General features: G+C 50.5%; 1 protein-coding gene across 10 annotated transcripts in view; it reads left to right on the top strand.

Moving 5' to 3' along the window:
- The window catches only part of ATP2B2 (ATPase plasma membrane Ca2+ transporting 2), a 373,485-nt gene that overhangs the window by 78,940 nt on the left and 276,698 nt on the right, over positions 1–17,847 (top strand). For 9 of the 10 annotated variants that reach the window (XM_067043444.1, XM_067043446.1, XM_059077715.2 and 6 more), the window contains exon 2: positions 17,063–17,107. The exons of the other annotated variant lie outside the window; for it this stretch is intronic. The gene's annotated coding sequence lies outside the window, so the exon portion shown is untranslated. The remainder of the gene's footprint in view (positions 1–17,062; positions 17,108–17,847) is intronic. 10 annotated transcript variants of the gene reach the window in all.

Raw genomic sequence — 17,847 nt, forward strand, 5'->3', positions numbered from 1 at the left:
AAGGAACCTCAATACTGTTCACCATAGTGGCTGTATCAATTTACATTCCCACCAACAGTACAAGAGGGTTCCCTTTTCTCCACACCCTCTCCAGCATTTATTGTTTCTAGAGTTTTTGATGATGGCCATTCTGACCGGTGTGAGATGATATCTCATTGTAGTTTTGATTTGGGTTTCTCTAATGATTAATGATGTTGAGCATCCTTTCATGTGTTTGTTGGCAATCTGTATATCTTCTTTGGAGAAATGTCTATTTAGTTCTTCTGCCCATTTTTGGATTGGGTTGTTTGGTTTTTTGTTATTGAACTGCATGAGCTGCTTGTAAATTTTGGAGATTAATCCTTTGTCAGTTGCTTCATTTGCAACTATTTTCTCCCATTCTGAGGGTCGTCTTTTGGTCTTGTTTATGGTATCCTTTGCTGTGCAAAAGCTTTTAAGTTTCATTAGGTCCCATTTGTTTATTTTTGTTTTTATTTCCATTTCTCTAGGAGGTGGGTCAAAAAGGACCTTGCTGTGATTTATGTCATAGAGTGTTCTGCCTATGCTTTCCTCTAAGAGTTTGATAGTGTCTGCCCTTACATTTAGGTCTTTAACCCATTTTGAGTTTATTCTTGTGTATGGTGTTAGGGAGTGTTCTAATTTCGTACTTTTACATGTACCTGTCCAGTTTTCCCAGCACCACTTATTGAAGAGGCTGTCTTTTCTCCACTGTATATTCTTGCCTCCTTTCTCAAAGATAAGGTGACCATATGTGCGTGGGTTTATCTCTGGGCTTTCTATCCTGTTCCATGGATCTATATTTCTGTTTTTGTGCCAGTACCATACTGTCTTGATTACTGTAGCTTTGCAGTGTAGTCTGAAGTCAGGGAGCCTGATTCCTCCAGCTCCATTTTTCTTTCTCAAGATTGCTTTGGCTATTCGGGGTCTTTTGTGTTTCCATACAAATTGTGAAATTTTTTGTTCTAATTCTGTGAAAAGTGCCAGTGGTAGTTTGATAGGGATTGCACTGAATCTGTAGATTGCTTTGGGTAGTAGAATCATTTTCACAATGTTGATTCTTCCAATCCAAGAACATGGTATATCTCTCCATCTATTTGTATCATCTAATTTCTTTCATCAGTGTCTTATAATTTTATGCATACAGGTCTTTTGTCTCCTTAGGTAGATTTATTCCTAGATATTTTATTTTTTGTTGCAATGGTAAATGGGAGTGTTTTCTTAATTTCACTTTCAGATTTTTCATCATTAGTGTATAGGAATGCCAGAGATTTCTGTGCATTCATTTTGTATCCTGCTACTTTACCAAATTCATTGATTAGCTCTAGTAGTTTTCTTGTAGCATCTTTGGGATTCTCTATGTATGATATCATGTCATCTGAAAACAGTGACAGCTTTACTTCTTCTTTTCCAATTTGGATTCCTTTTATTTCTTTTTCTTCTCTGATTGCTGTGGCTAAAAATTCCAAAACTATGTTGAATAAGGGTGGTGAGAGTGGGCAACCTTGTCTTGTTCCTGATCTTAGTGGAAATGGTTTCAGTTTTTCACCATTGAGGATGATGTTGGCTGTGGGTTTGTCATATATGGCCTTTATTATGTTGAGGAAAGTTCCCTCTATGCCTACTTTCTGCAGGGTTTTTATCATAAATGGGTTTTGAATTTTGTCGAAAGCTTTCTCTGCATCTATTGAGATGATCATATGGTTTTTTTCCTTCAATTTGTTAAGATGGTGTATCACGTTGATTGATTTGCATATGTTGAAGAATCCTTGCATTCCTGGAATAAACCCCACTTGATCATGGTGTATGATCCTTTTAATGTGCTGTTGGATTCTGTTTGCTAATATTTTGTTGAGGATTTTTGCATCTGTGTTCATCAGTGATATTGGCCTGTAGTTTTCTTTCTTTGTGACATCTTTGTACACTTCTTTTCTTTCCATATTTTAAAGCTGTTACCCCACTATCTTCTCACTTGCATTGTTTCCAGTGAGAAGTCTGTCATCATTATCTTTGTTTGTTTGTATATTACGCATCTATTTTTTTTATGGCTACTTTTAAGATTTTCTCTTTATCACATGTTTTGAGAAATTTGATTTTGAAGAAACTTGATACAGTTTTCTTTATGTTCCTTTGGGCTTCCTGAGTGGGTGTGTTTATAGTTTTCATCCAATGTTGTAAAATTTTCAGCCCTTGTTTCTTCAAATACTTTTTCTGCATTTTCTCCCCTTTTTCCTCTCCTTTGAGGACTCTAGCTGCACAAATATTAGGCAACTTAAAGTTGTCCCACAGTTCACTGATGCTCTATTCTGTTGTTTCTTCTCTCTACTCATTGTGTTTCCTTTTAGTTTCTATTGCTGTCTTCAAGTTCATTAATCTTTCCTTCCACACTGTCTAATCTACTGTTGGTCTCATCCAGTGTCTTTTTCATTACACACATTGTAGTTTTCATCTCTAGATGTTAGATCTGTCTTTTTTGTATCTTCCTTATCTCTACTGACCTTTTTGAACATATGGAATTCAGTTATAATAACTTATTGCATCCCTATCTGCTCATTCTAATGTATAGATCAGTTCTGGGTCACTTTTGATTGCTTTCTCTTCTCATTATGATTGTAATTTCCAGCTTCTTTGCATACCTGATAATTTTTTAATGGGTTCCAGACACTGCGTGTTACCTTGTTGGGTGCTAGATGTTTTTGTATCCCTGTCAATATCTTTGAGCTTTGTCTGAGAGGCAGTTAAGCTACTTGGAAGCAGTTTGATCCTTTTGGGTCTTGCTTTGAGTATTTGTCTGATGGAAGCAGAGCAGTGCTCAGTTTGGAGCTATTTGTTGCCCCCTTCTGAGTACTTGACTTAGTGTCCCATGAATCCTGAGCATTGCCAGTCTGGCTGGTGGCTACGGGCACTATTTCCAGCCCTACCGGAGTGTCAGGCCTTGTTCTCTGTAGTCCTTTTGGGTGGTTCTTCCCCTGGCCTTCGGTAGTTTCCTCTCACACAGGTCAGATCGGTACTCAGCTGCGTACTGCAGGGTTCCCTCTGTGATCTCCAGATCTCTCTGCACTGCTCTTGTTTCTCCAGTCTCCTGTCCTGGACCCTCAGCTCCATCTCCTCAATGCAAGGAGTCCACCAGTTTCCACCTGGGTTCCCCCTGCTGAGCCATGGCCTGGAAACTTCTCAAGTCAGTAGGCTGGGGCAGTCACTGGGCTCACCTCTTATTTCTCATCTTTCGGTCACCACTGTCCCTCATTGTCTGATGTCCAGTTGCAAACAAATTATTGTTTTGTAAGTTTTGCCCATTTTTCAGTCTTTGCAGGCTTGGGGGTAAGCTGGTCTCTGTTACTCCGTGTCGGCTGGAAGTGAAAGTCCCCTGAGCAGTTTAAATCAGGGAAGAAATGGACCATCTTCACCTTTTAGAACAATCCCTGTTTCTAGAAGTTCTTTCGAATCTGCGTGGGGCCATAGACAACCAGGTCCCTCTGCCTGAGTGAGCTCATTTTTCCAGCCTCCTCCAACCCAGAAAGGTGGTGTGGGCGTGAAGCCAGACCTTCAGGAGCAGCCCTGTGCATCTCCTGGGAAGTGGCCCAGACTCCCCCGCTATCACCTCACATTCCTGTCTGTGGGTCCCTGGCTCTCAGAGGCAGCGAGCATTTGGGTGAGCAAAGCAGCTCATCACTGATGCCAGGAGAGCACTCATGGGCCATAGGAAGAGAAACTTGCCTTTACATTACAATAGCACTTCTGCATCGGGCTTGCCCGTGTCCTGTCCCTGTAGGGTCAGCAGGGCGAGGATTTCATCCCCTTCTTAGAGGCTGAAGTTGTGGGAGGTCATCCAGTTGCTAAGTGGCGTGGTTTGTAGCTCTGGACACTTGTGCAAGTTTTGGGACCCAAGGCTTCAATTTGGGTGGCCCTGAGGGGTCCTTTGCCCCTGCGCGTGTCCCAGGAGGCCCAGCAGGAAAGCCTGGGAGTGCGCGTCAGAGCCACCGACACGGCCTCTCTCACCGCAGGAATCTCTTTGAGCTGAGGCCAGGGAGCACTCAGTGGAACACCCCCCAGGGGACCATTTGCAGAGGGTCGTCTTGCCTGGTCAGTGCAAAGCCAGCAGGGATTGATGAGGATGACCGAGAAGGTGCCATCCTTGTCAGGGGAGATCGGGGCTTTGTGGAAGGATGCCCTTGGATGCTGTGTTGTCGCTGTGTGCAAAGTGCTACCTAGGAGGAGCCCGTGGAATTTTCCACCGAGGCCAAATCATGGCAGACTGTGCTGGACAGCAGCGTCTGTTTCCTGTCTGTCCCTGCCTCCCAAGTGCTCAGAACACTGGAGAGGGTGGGGGGGAAGGGATGGGGTGGGCTTCCGAGTCTCCAGACATGGGAAGAAATGGCACAGGGGTACGATGGAGAAACTTCACCACCGTACATACCTAAGAGCCAGGAAGTCGCATTGCCTGGTGTCCTCAGGGTGTCATTGGTGGAGGGAAGGGCACTGCCTGTGGATTTGAGAGCTGCTTCCTGATTACTTAACCTGCAACAGTCCTAACCCCTGAAACTCTGACTCAGAGCCTCCAGACTGGGGGGTCTTCAGGCTAATCCTGTGGACGCATGTTTGATTCTGTGTACGTTGCATTATCCCACCTGCCGTTTTAAACTGGAATTAGCTGGCCAAATCCCCAAACTGAGAGATGTCTTGGAAAAACCTGAATTTCCAACTCCTTTTGAAAATTTTAGAAGCTCAGGCAACTGTGAGCTGAGCGGTGGCCACTCTGCAAGCCCCCACAGTCCCCACCACTCCCTATTGCCTCGCACACAGCAGGGCCACTGGGAACTCACCACCTCCTGTGGATGGACACTCACCTGGTGATGCTGTGGATGTTGGAAGGCCCGTCCTCTGTCAGGTACGGCCTGCCCCCGGTAGTATCCACGGAAGGGTCCCTGAAGGCACACTTAAGGGGTTACCTCCCTTTCCTATGTGACAGCCTCGAGCTGAGTAACATGCTGCCGTGTCTCCCTGGCACCCAGCTCAGACCTGTGAGCCCTGACTTCCTATGTGACGGGGCTTCCCTAGCAAACCTGTCCCTCGAGAAAGTTCTGTGAAGCTCAGTCCTAGAAAGAGTGGAACAATTTGCATGTTGGCAGAGGGCAGAGCCTCACGCCAAAGGCTCCTGCAGGGGGCCTGGCAGAGCTGGCCCATCCTCTTTAGAGGTGAAAAGAGAAGCCCAGGAGAAGGGCAGGGACCCCTCCATGTCAGGTGTCCCTCTGTGGCAGGGTAGAGCTCAAGGCCAGGCTCTCCCACTTCATTCAGGGCTGGTTCCACAGTCAACTTTGTCTCAGAAGTCTGTTTCATCAAAAAATTGTGATGCACCCGCCATGTGCTGGGCCCTGGGGTAACCAGGGGGAGGAGGCAAGGTCCTTGTTCCCACAGGTCCTCAGAACAATGACAGCTAACATGGAGGGACACTCTTGAAACCAGTAAATGTTAATGCTTACAGGACCCACAGAGGATACTGACTGCATGGATGGCAAACTCAGATGTCCCCAGGGCCAGACGGAGGCCAGGTTGCAGGAAGGTTGGGGGAGGTGGGTGTCAGCGGTGAGGAATAGTGGGACTTAGAGGGACTTCGGTGCCTCTAAGGGAACAGTCACACTCATGCCGTCCAATAGTTCACCTTGTGGCAAGGTGAGATCCAGCAGCCAGATATTCCCATTTTCAAGAAAATCCAGAAATCTGCACTTTTATGTGTAAGTTTCCTAATTTTTAAACCTGTCTCCATGCCAACAACAAAAAATCGTCTCCAGACTGGCTACAGCCTTTGGCCACTGCCCACTGCTCATGAGACACAGAGAAGGAAAGGCTTTTCTTGAGGTCACACACTATCTTGACCAGCAGGATAGTGACCGAGCCAGGCCTCCAGCCCGAGTCTCCTGATCCAAGAGAGGGACCTCATGGGCCTGCTTCACGTTAACTTCAGAGTCCCTTCTCTCTTCTGGATATGGGACAATATTTTAGCTTTGGGCACAAACCATTTAGGGTGAGAAATACAGCCCTCCTGAAACTTCTGTAACAAACAGATCGGGAAATTGACATCAAGTCACGTTAATTCTTCTGCCACCTTCTGAATTTGAATCCTGACGTTGTCTTTGACACGGAGCCACTTTTGCTCCTTCCTGCCAGAATGCAGGGGACCCAATGCCTCTTGTTAAAGGAGTCAGGGCCTGTTTCGCATGGGGTGCGTGGAGCCCTGAGTTCTCTTCTGGGAGCAGGAGTGGGGTCCACTCTGCGTGGTCTGTCCCACTGTGTCCACAGCAGCCCCTTGGCAGCAACCTTCTCTCCCAAAGCCTGCGCCTCCAGGAGCCTGTCTCAGTTAGCAGGAGCTTAGGCAGCACTGATCAGATGGGAGGCACAGGTCTTCTTGCTGGATTTGAATCCTGGCTCTTCCACTTACCAGTTATGTGACCTCGGGCAAGTCACTTCACCTCTCTGAGCCTCAGGAGTCTTCATCTATAAAACGGGTTTAGTAATATTTACACGCAGAGTTGTAGTAAAGCTCTGTTCCTACCTGAAGTTGCTATAGGTAGGAAGGATGGACTTACCACGTGGCTGTTAATAGTAGTGTTAATTACAGCAAATAAACATGGAGTTCAACTGAATTAGAAAATTTGGGGTAACAACAGATTTGGCAAATGCTCTCCCCTTCTGATTTATACCTAGGTTAATTTTGTTTAATTTTCACAAACATTTACATCGCACTTACTAAGTGGCAAACTCTACGCTAAGCACTTTGCAAATATTGACTCATTTAATCCTTGCAACCAGTCTCTGTGGCAGGTACTACTTTAGAGATTTCCAGATCAGGAAACCGAGACACAGAGAGAATCAGTAACTTGCTCCAGGATGTGCAGCGGGCAGGTGGCAGGGCTGGGCTGCAAAACCGATCCATGTGGGGTAGGGTCTGTGCGTACACCTGTGTACGTCCCCTTTTCTGCTTCTGAAACACGAGTTCCAGCTTGCAATTGACCAGCTCAGAGGAAGAAGCCGTCCTTTCTCTACAGGAGGAAGCGACTGAAAGACTCTGCCTTGGGAGACAAAAGACATGGGATCAAATCTCCGCTCTGCCTCCTGCCTGGCTGTGTGACATCGGGCAAGGGATTCCCCTCCCCTGAGCCTCACTTTCCTCGTCTCTCAACTGGGCTAATACCAGCACCTGCCTCTCAGTTGGAGGAAAGTGGAGTCAGCCATGGACGTGAAAGTGCTTTAGAAAGTCTTAAATGCAGGGTTTGGCATTTGGGGGAGTTAAATAGTCAGGATCATAAAGCTGGTTTTCACTAAAAAGTGTCCAGCCCTGAAGCATTGACCTCCCTTTCCTATGAGGATCCCATGAACCTGTCAGGCAAAGGGCTGTGCCTGCCCCCCAACATGGCAAGTGGTCATTCTGTCCTGGGGGCAGGCCGTGTCTCTTAGGCCTGTCCTCTGGCCCTGCCTGGACTCTTCGCCCCAGGATTTGGGTGTGTTGACAATCCAGCACTAAGAGGCTCAGCCCTCCCTCAACGCAAAGCATCGATACCCGTGTGGGTCGTAAGAGGATTTCTGCCTTTGCGTTGCTTGGCGATATTTTGTTTAAATGAATTTATGCCAGGGATTAATATAGTTTGTGAGCTGAACTGCTTACTTGGCAGGAAGGCGGAAGTGAATCAGGGTCTTAAGAAACCTGATGTGAAAACAGTTTTTAGAATGAGGGCATGCAGATGAAGCTTAGGGGTGCGGAACTGGACTCCGGAGGACGCATCCCTGGTTAACATCCCTGCTGGGCCACTCCCCCGCTGTGGGACCCTCCGCCCGCAGCCAAAGCTCTCCATCTCCTCTGCAGAATAACCATCACAGGGTGGTGAGGCTGCAAGGTGCCTGGCAGGCAGCACGTACTCTGCAAATGAAGGGTCAGCCCTGGGAGAGCGGGCTCTGCGCCCCCAGCACCCAGAGGGCCCGGTGTCGCGTGCGTGCTTACAGTGGATCCTCATGCTTCTCAGATTCCACGTTACTTACTGAATTTGCCTACTAAGTAAATTTTACTTGTAACCCCCATATCAGTACTCACGGTGCTTTTGCAGTCATTTGCAGATGTGTGCAAAGCGGTGAACACTTTGAGTCTCCCAGTGTGAAAGTTCCCAGCTGAGGCTGAACAGGGTGTCGCTCTGCTTTCTTGTTTCAGCTCTCATGTGTCAACAAGTGTGCTTCCTGGTGGTCTACCTGGTGCCATGTTTTTCACATTTTTGCACTTTTTGTTGGTGAGTTTGCTGTTTTAACTGGCCCCCCCACACGGTGCTGAAGTGTTCCCAAGCCAGCAAGGCTGTGATGCGTCTTACGAAGAAAATACATGTGTCAGATGAGCTTCGTTCAGGCGTGAGTTCAATGTTAACGAATCAACAGTAGATACTATATAAGGTGTCTTTATACAGAAACACACATAAAACAAGGTTCTGTATGGATCAGTTGACGAAAATGTTGTCAGTTGAGGCTCACAGGAACCTCTCCCTGTATTTCCGCTAGGAGCACTGTTCCAGTATTCACTAATCCAGGGTTTGTCGAGATTTTATAGAGCGTAACTACCACTAATAATAAGAATCAACTGTATAGCTGTAGTTATTATCATTATTATGGTTTTTATTCTTCAAAAGGGAGTCGGGAAAGAGGTTGGGTTTGGAGTTCTCCCAGCTTGACCGCGGTTGTGAGGATCAAATGTGATAAAGGCTGTGAAGGGTGGTTGTAAACTGTAAAGTCTGTGGATAAGCATTACCTTCACTCTCACATGGACATCCTGCTCCAGGGAAGTCATCCTGCACTGAGGACCCTGGGGAGGGCCTGCCTTGTTCCTCGGGGCTGAGATTGAGCTTTAGGGCCTTTAAGAGACCTCACTGAAATGGGACAGGGGATGTCCTAGTGGACCTCACAGGCACCACTTCCCTCTATATTAGTCATTTGCCAAAGCTTGGATGGGGGCTGTTCCTGGCTGATGGCCACCAACCAGTCTGGGCCACCTTGCCTGGACAGAGGCATGGCTGCCTTACTGCTCCTAGCCGCCTCCCTGGGTTCCATACATCCATTCTCCACATTACAGTAACTGGACTCCTCACCCTTCCACTCTCTGCCCTTTAATAGCTTCCCATTTGTCCCAGGAAAAAACCCAAAGCCCTGCCCTTGGCCCACGAGTCTCTGGGCAGTCAGGCTCTTGCCTACGTCTCCAGCTTCATTTGACACCACCCTGCCTCTTGCTGTCTGCTCCAGCCCCACTTGCTGCCTCCCAGATCCTTGAATACATTGGGTCCCTCCTGCCACAGGGCCTTTGCACTTGCTAAACCTCTCTCCCTATTCCCATTACCCACTCCCCACCTCCAACACCTTTACCTGTTCACAGCCTGCACACCCTTCAGGTCTCAGCTGAAGTCACTTCCCTGATGACCCTTGCCCCAGGACAAAGGGGGCCCTGTGACGTAGCCCCCACTCCATCCCACTTTCCCCTTTATAGCACCTGTCTCAGTGACATTTCACATTCATTGGAGTGACCATTTTGTAAATGACCATCTCCCCATCTCTTCCCCTAGACTTTAAACTCCACGAGGTTAGACACTAGGGCTGCCTTAGTTCACCACTGAGGCCCCAGAGCAGAGCAGAGGGCCTGGCATGTCTAGGTGCTCAATAAACACTTAGCATTTGAGCAGACAGCCATCCCCATGCAGCCCATTGGGGAAGATCGTACTGGACACGATCCAGGCTCTCCCTTGCAGTTCTGGGAGGATGGTGAGGCAAGCATCTGCGGAGCCCAGCCACGCCCATGGATTATCTTCTTTGACTCACAACCGCGCCATGAAGTGGCGAGCTAATGTGTGCCCCACGTTGGAAGAAAACGATGATGAGGCCCAGAGAGACTGACCTAAGGTCACACAGCTAAGAAGGGGCAGGGCAGGATCTGCACCCAGGCCTGGCTGACCCAGGACCCTGTGCTCTGAGCCTCTCCCTCCCGCCCCTCCCTTGCCTTCCCACCTTTGGTGTGTCCACACCCTGTGCATGACAGTTTTATATGTGAAGGGATGCATCGTTTAGGGGATGGAGGACTTGACCTCATGTCACCAGCCTTTCTGATGTTTTCTTCTTTATATACGCTGGTTCCAAAGGCACAGCCGTTTGGAGCCCATTGCTGATCTGCTCTTGGGGCCCTTGCTTGGCTGGCTGCCCTCAGCACATCACTTTGCAGAAAGGTGCTCACCTCTTAGAAAAGCCAAATCTGGCTGAAGGATTCAGCGCCTACTGGCAGCATCGGACGTGCTTGGAGAGGCTTTGGCCTCTGATCGGTCTTGGGCAGGGGCATGGGGGTGGGTCCTAGGATGCTGAGATAGCGGGACTCATTTGACTCACCTCCCGCCCCCCCATTTTATGCATGAGAAAAGTGAGGGCCAGGAAAGGGAGAGAATTCATCCAAGGTCATAGAGGAAGTTTCAAAAGCAGAATGAGAAGCTGAGGCCCTGGGCTCCCTGAGCAGTGTCACTCACTTTTGTCTCGAGGTCTCACTGGTGAAATGGGGACAGGGGAAGGTTCTTTGTCTCTCCCAGTCTGTCATGGTATCTGAAATTTCACCATGAACTCTTTTGTCTCAGAGAAATTTCTGCCAGTTCTCTAACAGGATGAAAATGCCCTTAGACGGGTGAAGTTGGGACGGATGAGCCTAAGTCACCAGCCACAAAATTTATTCATCAATGTCTCCGTCCATCCCCTTCTTTCCCCTTCTGCATCTTCATCTATCCATTTACCTGTCTCTCCAGCCATCCATCCACCCACCCGGCCAGCCAGCCGTCTACCCATCCATCCCCCCATCCATTCCTTTGACCAGATTCTTACTGAACACCAATTCTGTGACTGGCTCTGTGGTGTAGAGAGATGAATGTGGCTCAGGTCCGGCCTCTGCAGAGCCCCCAGTACCCTGGAGGCAGCAGGTCTATGAGGCCCTGTTTCCCCTGCGCCCTGAGGACCACACTAGGGGGAGCTTCACAGCCTGGCTTCACAAAGAAGAGGTGGTCCAACAGAAAGACCCCGACCCTGAGTTCTTCACCCCGGCTCTTGCTATCAGCTGGCTGTGTGTGCTTGGGGAAGACCCCTCCCCTCTGGACTCCGTGTACGCATCTGTGAAGTGGGCAGGTTGGGCTAGATGAGAGTTTCCCAGATTCCAGTCATTCTCATACGTCCTCCTCACCTGTAGATGAGGTCACCTGTCCTGAAAAGTACTTTGTGTTTCTGTTCAAATGAGCTCACTTTTTTAAAAATCAAAATGAAATCTTATTGCTACCATAAATGGAAAAAAATGGTAACAGCAGTTATGAATAGAAAGTAACCATAAAAATACTAAAAAAAAAAAAAAAAACAAAAAACAAAAAACTGCTGGTTAAATTGAGGTGGACATTGCTTCCCACCGGTGGAGCCCTGCTGTCCTGGCTCTGTCCTGGCCACTCTGTCCTGCACCCTTTGGATGTGCCCCGGGCCTGGCCCCTCCTGAGAACTCACAGCTCCTCTGCAAGCCTCCCAGAAGGCAAGGGTCAGGAAGCCATGAGCCGGATTCTGTAACTCAATCCCGGTGGTATCTGCTTCAAATCCTGATGGCGGAGAGAAACCAATATGGAAATCTGAAGCCGTGCCATCCGCTAGCTCCACGGCGTCAGGTGCTGTCCGTCACTCTGAGAGGACCCTGACCCGTTCTAATCTTACCTTCAGCCACCAGACTCCTCCACTCCGTCTCCACGCCCCCACCCTTGACCCAGGGCCCCCAAAGCCCATGACCCTGTAGGGCCCCCAGGGCATGGCCTTCCAGAATCTCCCTGTGGCATTAGCAGGTCTGATCAGAGAAAAATGTCTCTTGGATACTCCAAGGCCTGAAATGCCCCCACTCTTCTTGCCCCTGAAAGGCAGGCAGCCTGGGGGAGCCAGGAGACCTGGCTTTGGGGTGCGCTGTGCTCTGACGGTTCCCTGTGCTGCCCCACCTCTGAAGTTCAGGGGGCTGTGGTGCCCTGAACTGACTTCAAGGGTATTATTTACTCGAAAAAATGTTCCATTTTGGATTCAGATTTCAGAAGGATATTTGAAATGCTGAACCTACTGCCAGCTCTTTTGAGGACACAGAAAAGCCCACTTTCTCCTCTGGCCTTGGCTCCCGCCTGGGGCACTGGGGGGGAGGGTCATCTTCGTAGCACCCAGCCCCCATACCCAGATCTGAATAGCCAAGCCAGGAAAACCCAGAAGGGGAAAAAATGTTAAAAACATAGCACTGGGCTTTGCATCAGAAAGTGCTTTTTCTCTCTATTTAATCGTTATGTTCTCGCCTGCAGGTCTTGTCGTTCATTCATTCCACCAGGCTGGTGTTCCACTGACAAGCACCTGTAGGTTATTTATAGCTGGTGTCCCTCTTGGTACATGCCCCGTGTAAAATATTTTAAACATCATCCCTACAGATATTTATTGAGCGCACACTGTGTGTGTGTATGTTTCAGCCACTGAGTTTGTCAGGCCTTTGGACACACCGGTGTCCAGACACGGTCCGTCCCTCAAGAGCTTATGGTCCATTGTGGGACGAGACACAGCCACCAATGCAGGGCAAGGATGGCTGCGACGGAGATCCAGACACGGCACCTGCCATGGGAGCTGGAGGAGGGCACCCTCCCATCTTGGCCAGAAATGCAGCAGAGACGTTTTGGAAAAATTACCCAGAGGGTGAAATTCCACACCCCAGACTCTTATTGAATCCCCTTATTGACAGAGCAGGAAGGTACCTGAGAGATCTTTGAGGCCGGCATTCCCAAAGTGGGTTCTGAGGAATGCTAGTTTTGTGGGTGTTAATAGACATTATTCCCCCCAAAAGTCTGAAAGTCAAGTTAGTTTGGGAAATGCTGGGTCAAGCAAAACTAAGCCGGTTTCTATGTTGCAGGACTTATCAGATTCTGATGTGTTCATTGCTTTGTGAAATCTACAAGGGCAGCAGGGGCTACAGCATGAACCATGGTCCCCTCTAAGCAGCCTCTCAAAAGGCTAGAGCTTCCCAGAGCTTATTCAGGGGGATTCTAATTTAGTCCATCCCCCGGGCACAGACAGGGAAGCTGTGGCGCAGAGTGGCTGGCACTTGGTCCACATCTCACAGGAAGCAGGGGGCTGAGCTGCGACTAGAACCCAGGGCTCCTCCTCTGCAAGCAGGCTGTTGAGGGCATGTGGTTTGGGCTTTGGCTGCTAGTGCCACTTGAGAAGCATGGAATCCACATGGGCTGAAGCAATCCTGGGAAGATTCCTGGAAGAAAGTCTGGGGCCCTGGGAGCCAATGATTCGTGACGTTATTGGCTAAACAGTGGTGTTACTGAGAAGCAGTACTCCCTGTAGCCTCATCGATACCCCATTTGCTGAAAGGGGACTTTAGGATGGGGAAGGCCTCCTGTCAGAGATTAGTCCCTGAACTCACAAAGGATGGAGGCAGTTGGAGGTGTATTTTCCGGGTCCCCTCTTCTGGGGAGCCTCCCCTGATTGCCACCTCTAGATCAAAATGATCGCCCACACCCCAAGTTCTCATTCCGGGTGTTTTGTAGTGTCGTTTTACCCTTACTTCATCTTCCTTGTGAGTTTTGTTCTTAGCCAGTGTGAGATCCCCGCTAGTGTATAAGTACTTTGCAAGCAGAGCTGGTGGTTCCTTCTTCCTTGTTACGGTTAATGTTTATCAAGAACTCGCTGTATGCCGGGCACAGCCCTCCATGTGTTCCCTGCATCCTCTCAGTTTATCTTCATCACTGCCCTCTCCAGTGGCTATTTCTAGTCCCATTTTATGGAGGAGAAAACTGAGGCACAGGAGGTTGAAGTGACTTGTTCGAGAACGGGGGCCAGTAAAGGTGAAGTGAAGATTTGAACTCAGGCCTTCATTTCTCTTTATGGGCTGGCTTGTGAAATCGGATGGAGTTGAGTTGTGGATAATCCCGCAGGCTTCCTGCTCTCCTGGAGCAGTGACCTGAAGCCCGGGGGTTGGGTCCCCCACCCAGGGACTGTGCTCCAAGCTCAGCCCTGTCTCGGCTGGTTCACCGTTAGAAGATCCAGGGAGTGAGGTGCAGTCACCTGCAATTTAGAAGGGCAAGAGTTGTTGACTGACAGCTGGCATGGCCTTCAGCTTCCCATACCCCCTACCCCTGTGCCCGGCCTTGCCCCAGGCCTTCTGGAGGCCTAGTCTCACTCACCCTTATGTCACTTCAGAACTTTCCATGCCGGGGGTCTGGCGGTTTTCCCGCCAATCACCCCTCATCTTAGCCTTTCACCTTCATTTACGGACAGAAAAACGTGGACGCAGGGTTCATAGCTGTTGTCAGTGTGGATAAAATGTTGACACTGGTGACACCCAAGCACCAGCCTCCCTGCAGTGCTGGCTGGGCCGGGGGCCGGGGTCTCCTTTCTTCCATAATTAAACATTTGCCGGCGAGGACAGATCGCTCATCATTCTTTCATCCCCACGGCCCCTGTTGGAGAAGACAGGGCACCACCGACGAGGCAGGCCTGGGTGTCCGCAGCCTGGGCCCTTGCCACCGTGTGTGCGAGTTCAGGGCCTCAGGTGTAGAGCGGGTGGGCCCAGCCGAGCCTGGGGAGGCCCCTTGAACGTCACGGAAGGGTGCTGGGCGTGACAGGTGGCCGGTTTTGCTTTCTGCCTCATACAGGCTGAAATGTCAGGGAGAGGCCCACAGAGGGTCAGAAAATGAGTGCGTGGAAACTAGTCAGGAGTCGTCTAAATAACCCCTAGCTAGTGCTGTCCGGTTAAAACTATGGGATATATACACTGGGAAGCTGCTAGGAGAGCAGCTGTTAAATGTGCTCACAGCGAAAAAGAAATGGTAATTATGTGATGCGATGCAGGTATTAGCTAATCCTACAGTGATCATCACTTTGCAATATATAAGTATATCAAATGACACATACACCTTACACTCACATAATGTTATATGTCAGTTATGTTTCAGTAAAGCTGATACATATACCCTCCACATTCTAACCAAGTGGGAAAAGGTCATTAAAAACTCCCGACAGCAACAAGGCACTTGATGGGCTAATGTGTGTGAGGAGCTAAGCATGGGGCCAGTTTGGAGAAAGCATCCTGGTCGGCAGTGCTTGTTATTATTATTCTCATCAATGTTGTTGCCCCTGCTACGGAACCCACTTGCTGTGCTGGTCTGAGGCGTGCTGGGTAACTCCTCTGGGACTCCCCTTCCTTATCTGTAGCATCATTACAGTACCTGCCTCACGGATTTGGGACGAGGAGAGGATGAACCAGGACCCGGTAATGTGGGCGCTTATTAGTAAAACCACGATTGAGAAAACTGAACCTGACACCAACCAGTCTCCTGACTCAGCCGGACCCTTGTGTGTCCCAGGCCAGGAGGCAGGGACAGCCTGGCAGGCCAGCAGGACAGCGGCTCTGCCACTTTCTGGCTGTGTGGCCGGTGCAAGCCTCGCCCACTTCTCCTGGCCTCAGTTTCCCCATCTGTATAGAGCAGGTGCCAGAGCAGGTGATCTCCCAGGTCACTTCCAGCTCTGGGTTCCACGAAACCCTGCAGCTGGCTGCCTCTTGTCAGGCCTCCGTCTTTCCCAGCTGGCCGCTTCCCCGTGACCGCCCTGTGTCCTCCTCGTGCCTGTGGATTCCCTGTAGCTCTGCTCCCAGACCTCTGTGAGCCCTGGGCCGGGCTGTCTTTCTGGGAAGGGGACAGCCTGGCTCCGTAGCGGGAGGAATTTGACCCGTGTCCAGTAGGAAGAGAATAGGTGGGGGTGGCCAGGTGAGCTCAGGGCCCCACGGATGGGGCTGCAGGTGCTGGTGGAGAGGGGGTAGCTGGAGGATGGGGCAGAAGACTCAGGCTGAGGCCAGGTGTGCAGAACAGAGAGGCTTTGGAAGGATGGGGGCCAAGTAATAGCTGTTGGAGTGGAACCGAGCTTCTGACACCTTGAAGGACCTGGTGGGCCTTGGCTTAGGGCCTGAGGGGTGTGGATCCAGTGGATGAACGGGGCACGGGAGGCAGGGCCGCTGCACCGGACACCTGCCATTCACCCCTGGAGACCCACCGTCTGCCCTTCTCCACCCTGCCCTGTGCTGGGAGCGGACCTGTAGGGCTGCGTCCGTTCAGTCCCTCCCCCTCCCGCTTCCTGCTGGCTTTGGCCAATGGGGAGCCCTGGCAAGCTGTAGAGTGAGAGGTGGGGGAGATGTCGGGGTATTTAGTCTCCCAGCTGTCCCTCCCGGGGTCACCTTGGGCTGGCTGCATGCCTTGCCCACAGGGGACAACTCCTGTCAGGAGTCTTCCCATGCAGCCCACCGTGTGCCTGGGTCTGGAAACTGTTTCTTCCTCCCACCCCCTTCCAGATTAGGGATGGTAGACACGAAACCGCCGCTTTTGCTCTCGCTGGGGCACTGCACCACTCCTGCTCACACCTTTGTCAAGAGGTCCTTTATTAAACCCTCAGGACACTACCTGATTCAGCCCCCCAGAGCTACAGAGCAGAGATCCTGGAAAGGGACGCTGGAGAGGGGGTGGCAGGGCCCCCCTGACCCAAACTTTGCCTGGAGTCTCACTCGGTCTTCTCACCCTTGATTATTCCAAGGGACGGGCCTGGCATTCTCTCCCCGGAATTCTCAGTTTGTATATCTGGAGCAGAGAAGGGAGGGGTGAGGGGGGGGAGCCTGGCAGGGCCAAGAGGGAGCAGCCTGGCCTGTGCAGGTCGCACGGTCAGACGCCGCCGGAGCAGGGCTGCTCACTGCAGCGCCCATGGGGGCGGATGGGTGGGATTGGGGAGCATCTGTGGGCCTAGAGGGACAGCCCCACGCAGCTCCAGGCCGTCACTGTCCAATTTGCACGTGGCCCAGTGATGTAACTCTCCCCGGGGGAGTCAGAAAGCCGGCTTTTAAGTGTGCAATCCCTCGGTTTCTAAGTACTGGGATCAGTTCAAATATTAAATTTTAAACAGGCAGATCCACATCCCTGGCCACCAGAAAATGCAAACCCCTCTGACAGGCGTTTCTGATCTCTGCTTATAGGTTTTTTACACCTGGAAAACAGACTGAGAGCAGCCCAGGAGACAGGTGAGTGTGAGTCCAAGACCCCCGGTTCACCTGGGGGGCTCAGAATCCCCACCTACACTTCAGCGCCGTCGACCTCCCCTCCCCACCCCAACTGCCCCAGCCTCTCTAACGCCTTCCTGACACCAAGGCTCTGGGCCGCCACTCCCCAACCCCTGTGGACCTGTGAGTAGCCGGGGAGGAAAAGGAAGCAAGAAGCAGATGTAAAACGGAGGTTTGGACACATTTGCTGCAGGTGTGATCTTCTCCCTTCCCTGTCCCCACAGAGCCTGTATGTTGCCACTTTACCTTGCTGCAATATTCCAATGAAACAGAGGTGTGCTTGGGTTAGTCAATGTCTTTGTCTTTGTTCTTTTCTTTGGATGCATTCGGTCTTCGTCGCTGTGCGCCGGCTTTCTCTAGTTGTGGCGAGCTGGGGCTACTCTTCGTTGCAGTACACGGGCTTCTCATTGTGGTCGCTTGTCTTCATTGTGGAGCACGGGCTCTAGGCGTGTGGGCTCAGTAGTTGTGGCTCGTGGGCTCTAGAGCACAGGCTCAGTAGCTGTGGCGCACGGGCTTTGTTGCTCCACAGCACGTGGGATCTTCCCGGACCAGGGCTCGAACCCGTGTCACCTGCGTTGGCAGGCGGATTCTTAACCACTGCGCCACCAGGGAAGTCCCAGCCATTGTCCTTTTGAGACAAAGAGCAATGTTCCCGGGTGGGTTCCATGGCTATCGTTTCAGTCATTCACACTTGAGTATCT

This window comes from Kogia breviceps, chromosome 10 (genome assembly GCF_026419965.1).
Source record: "Kogia breviceps isolate mKogBre1 chromosome 10, mKogBre1 haplotype 1, whole genome shotgun sequence".
In the NCBI taxonomy this organism is placed as follows: domain Eukaryota; kingdom Metazoa; phylum Chordata; class Mammalia; order Artiodactyla; family Physeteridae; genus Kogia; species Kogia breviceps.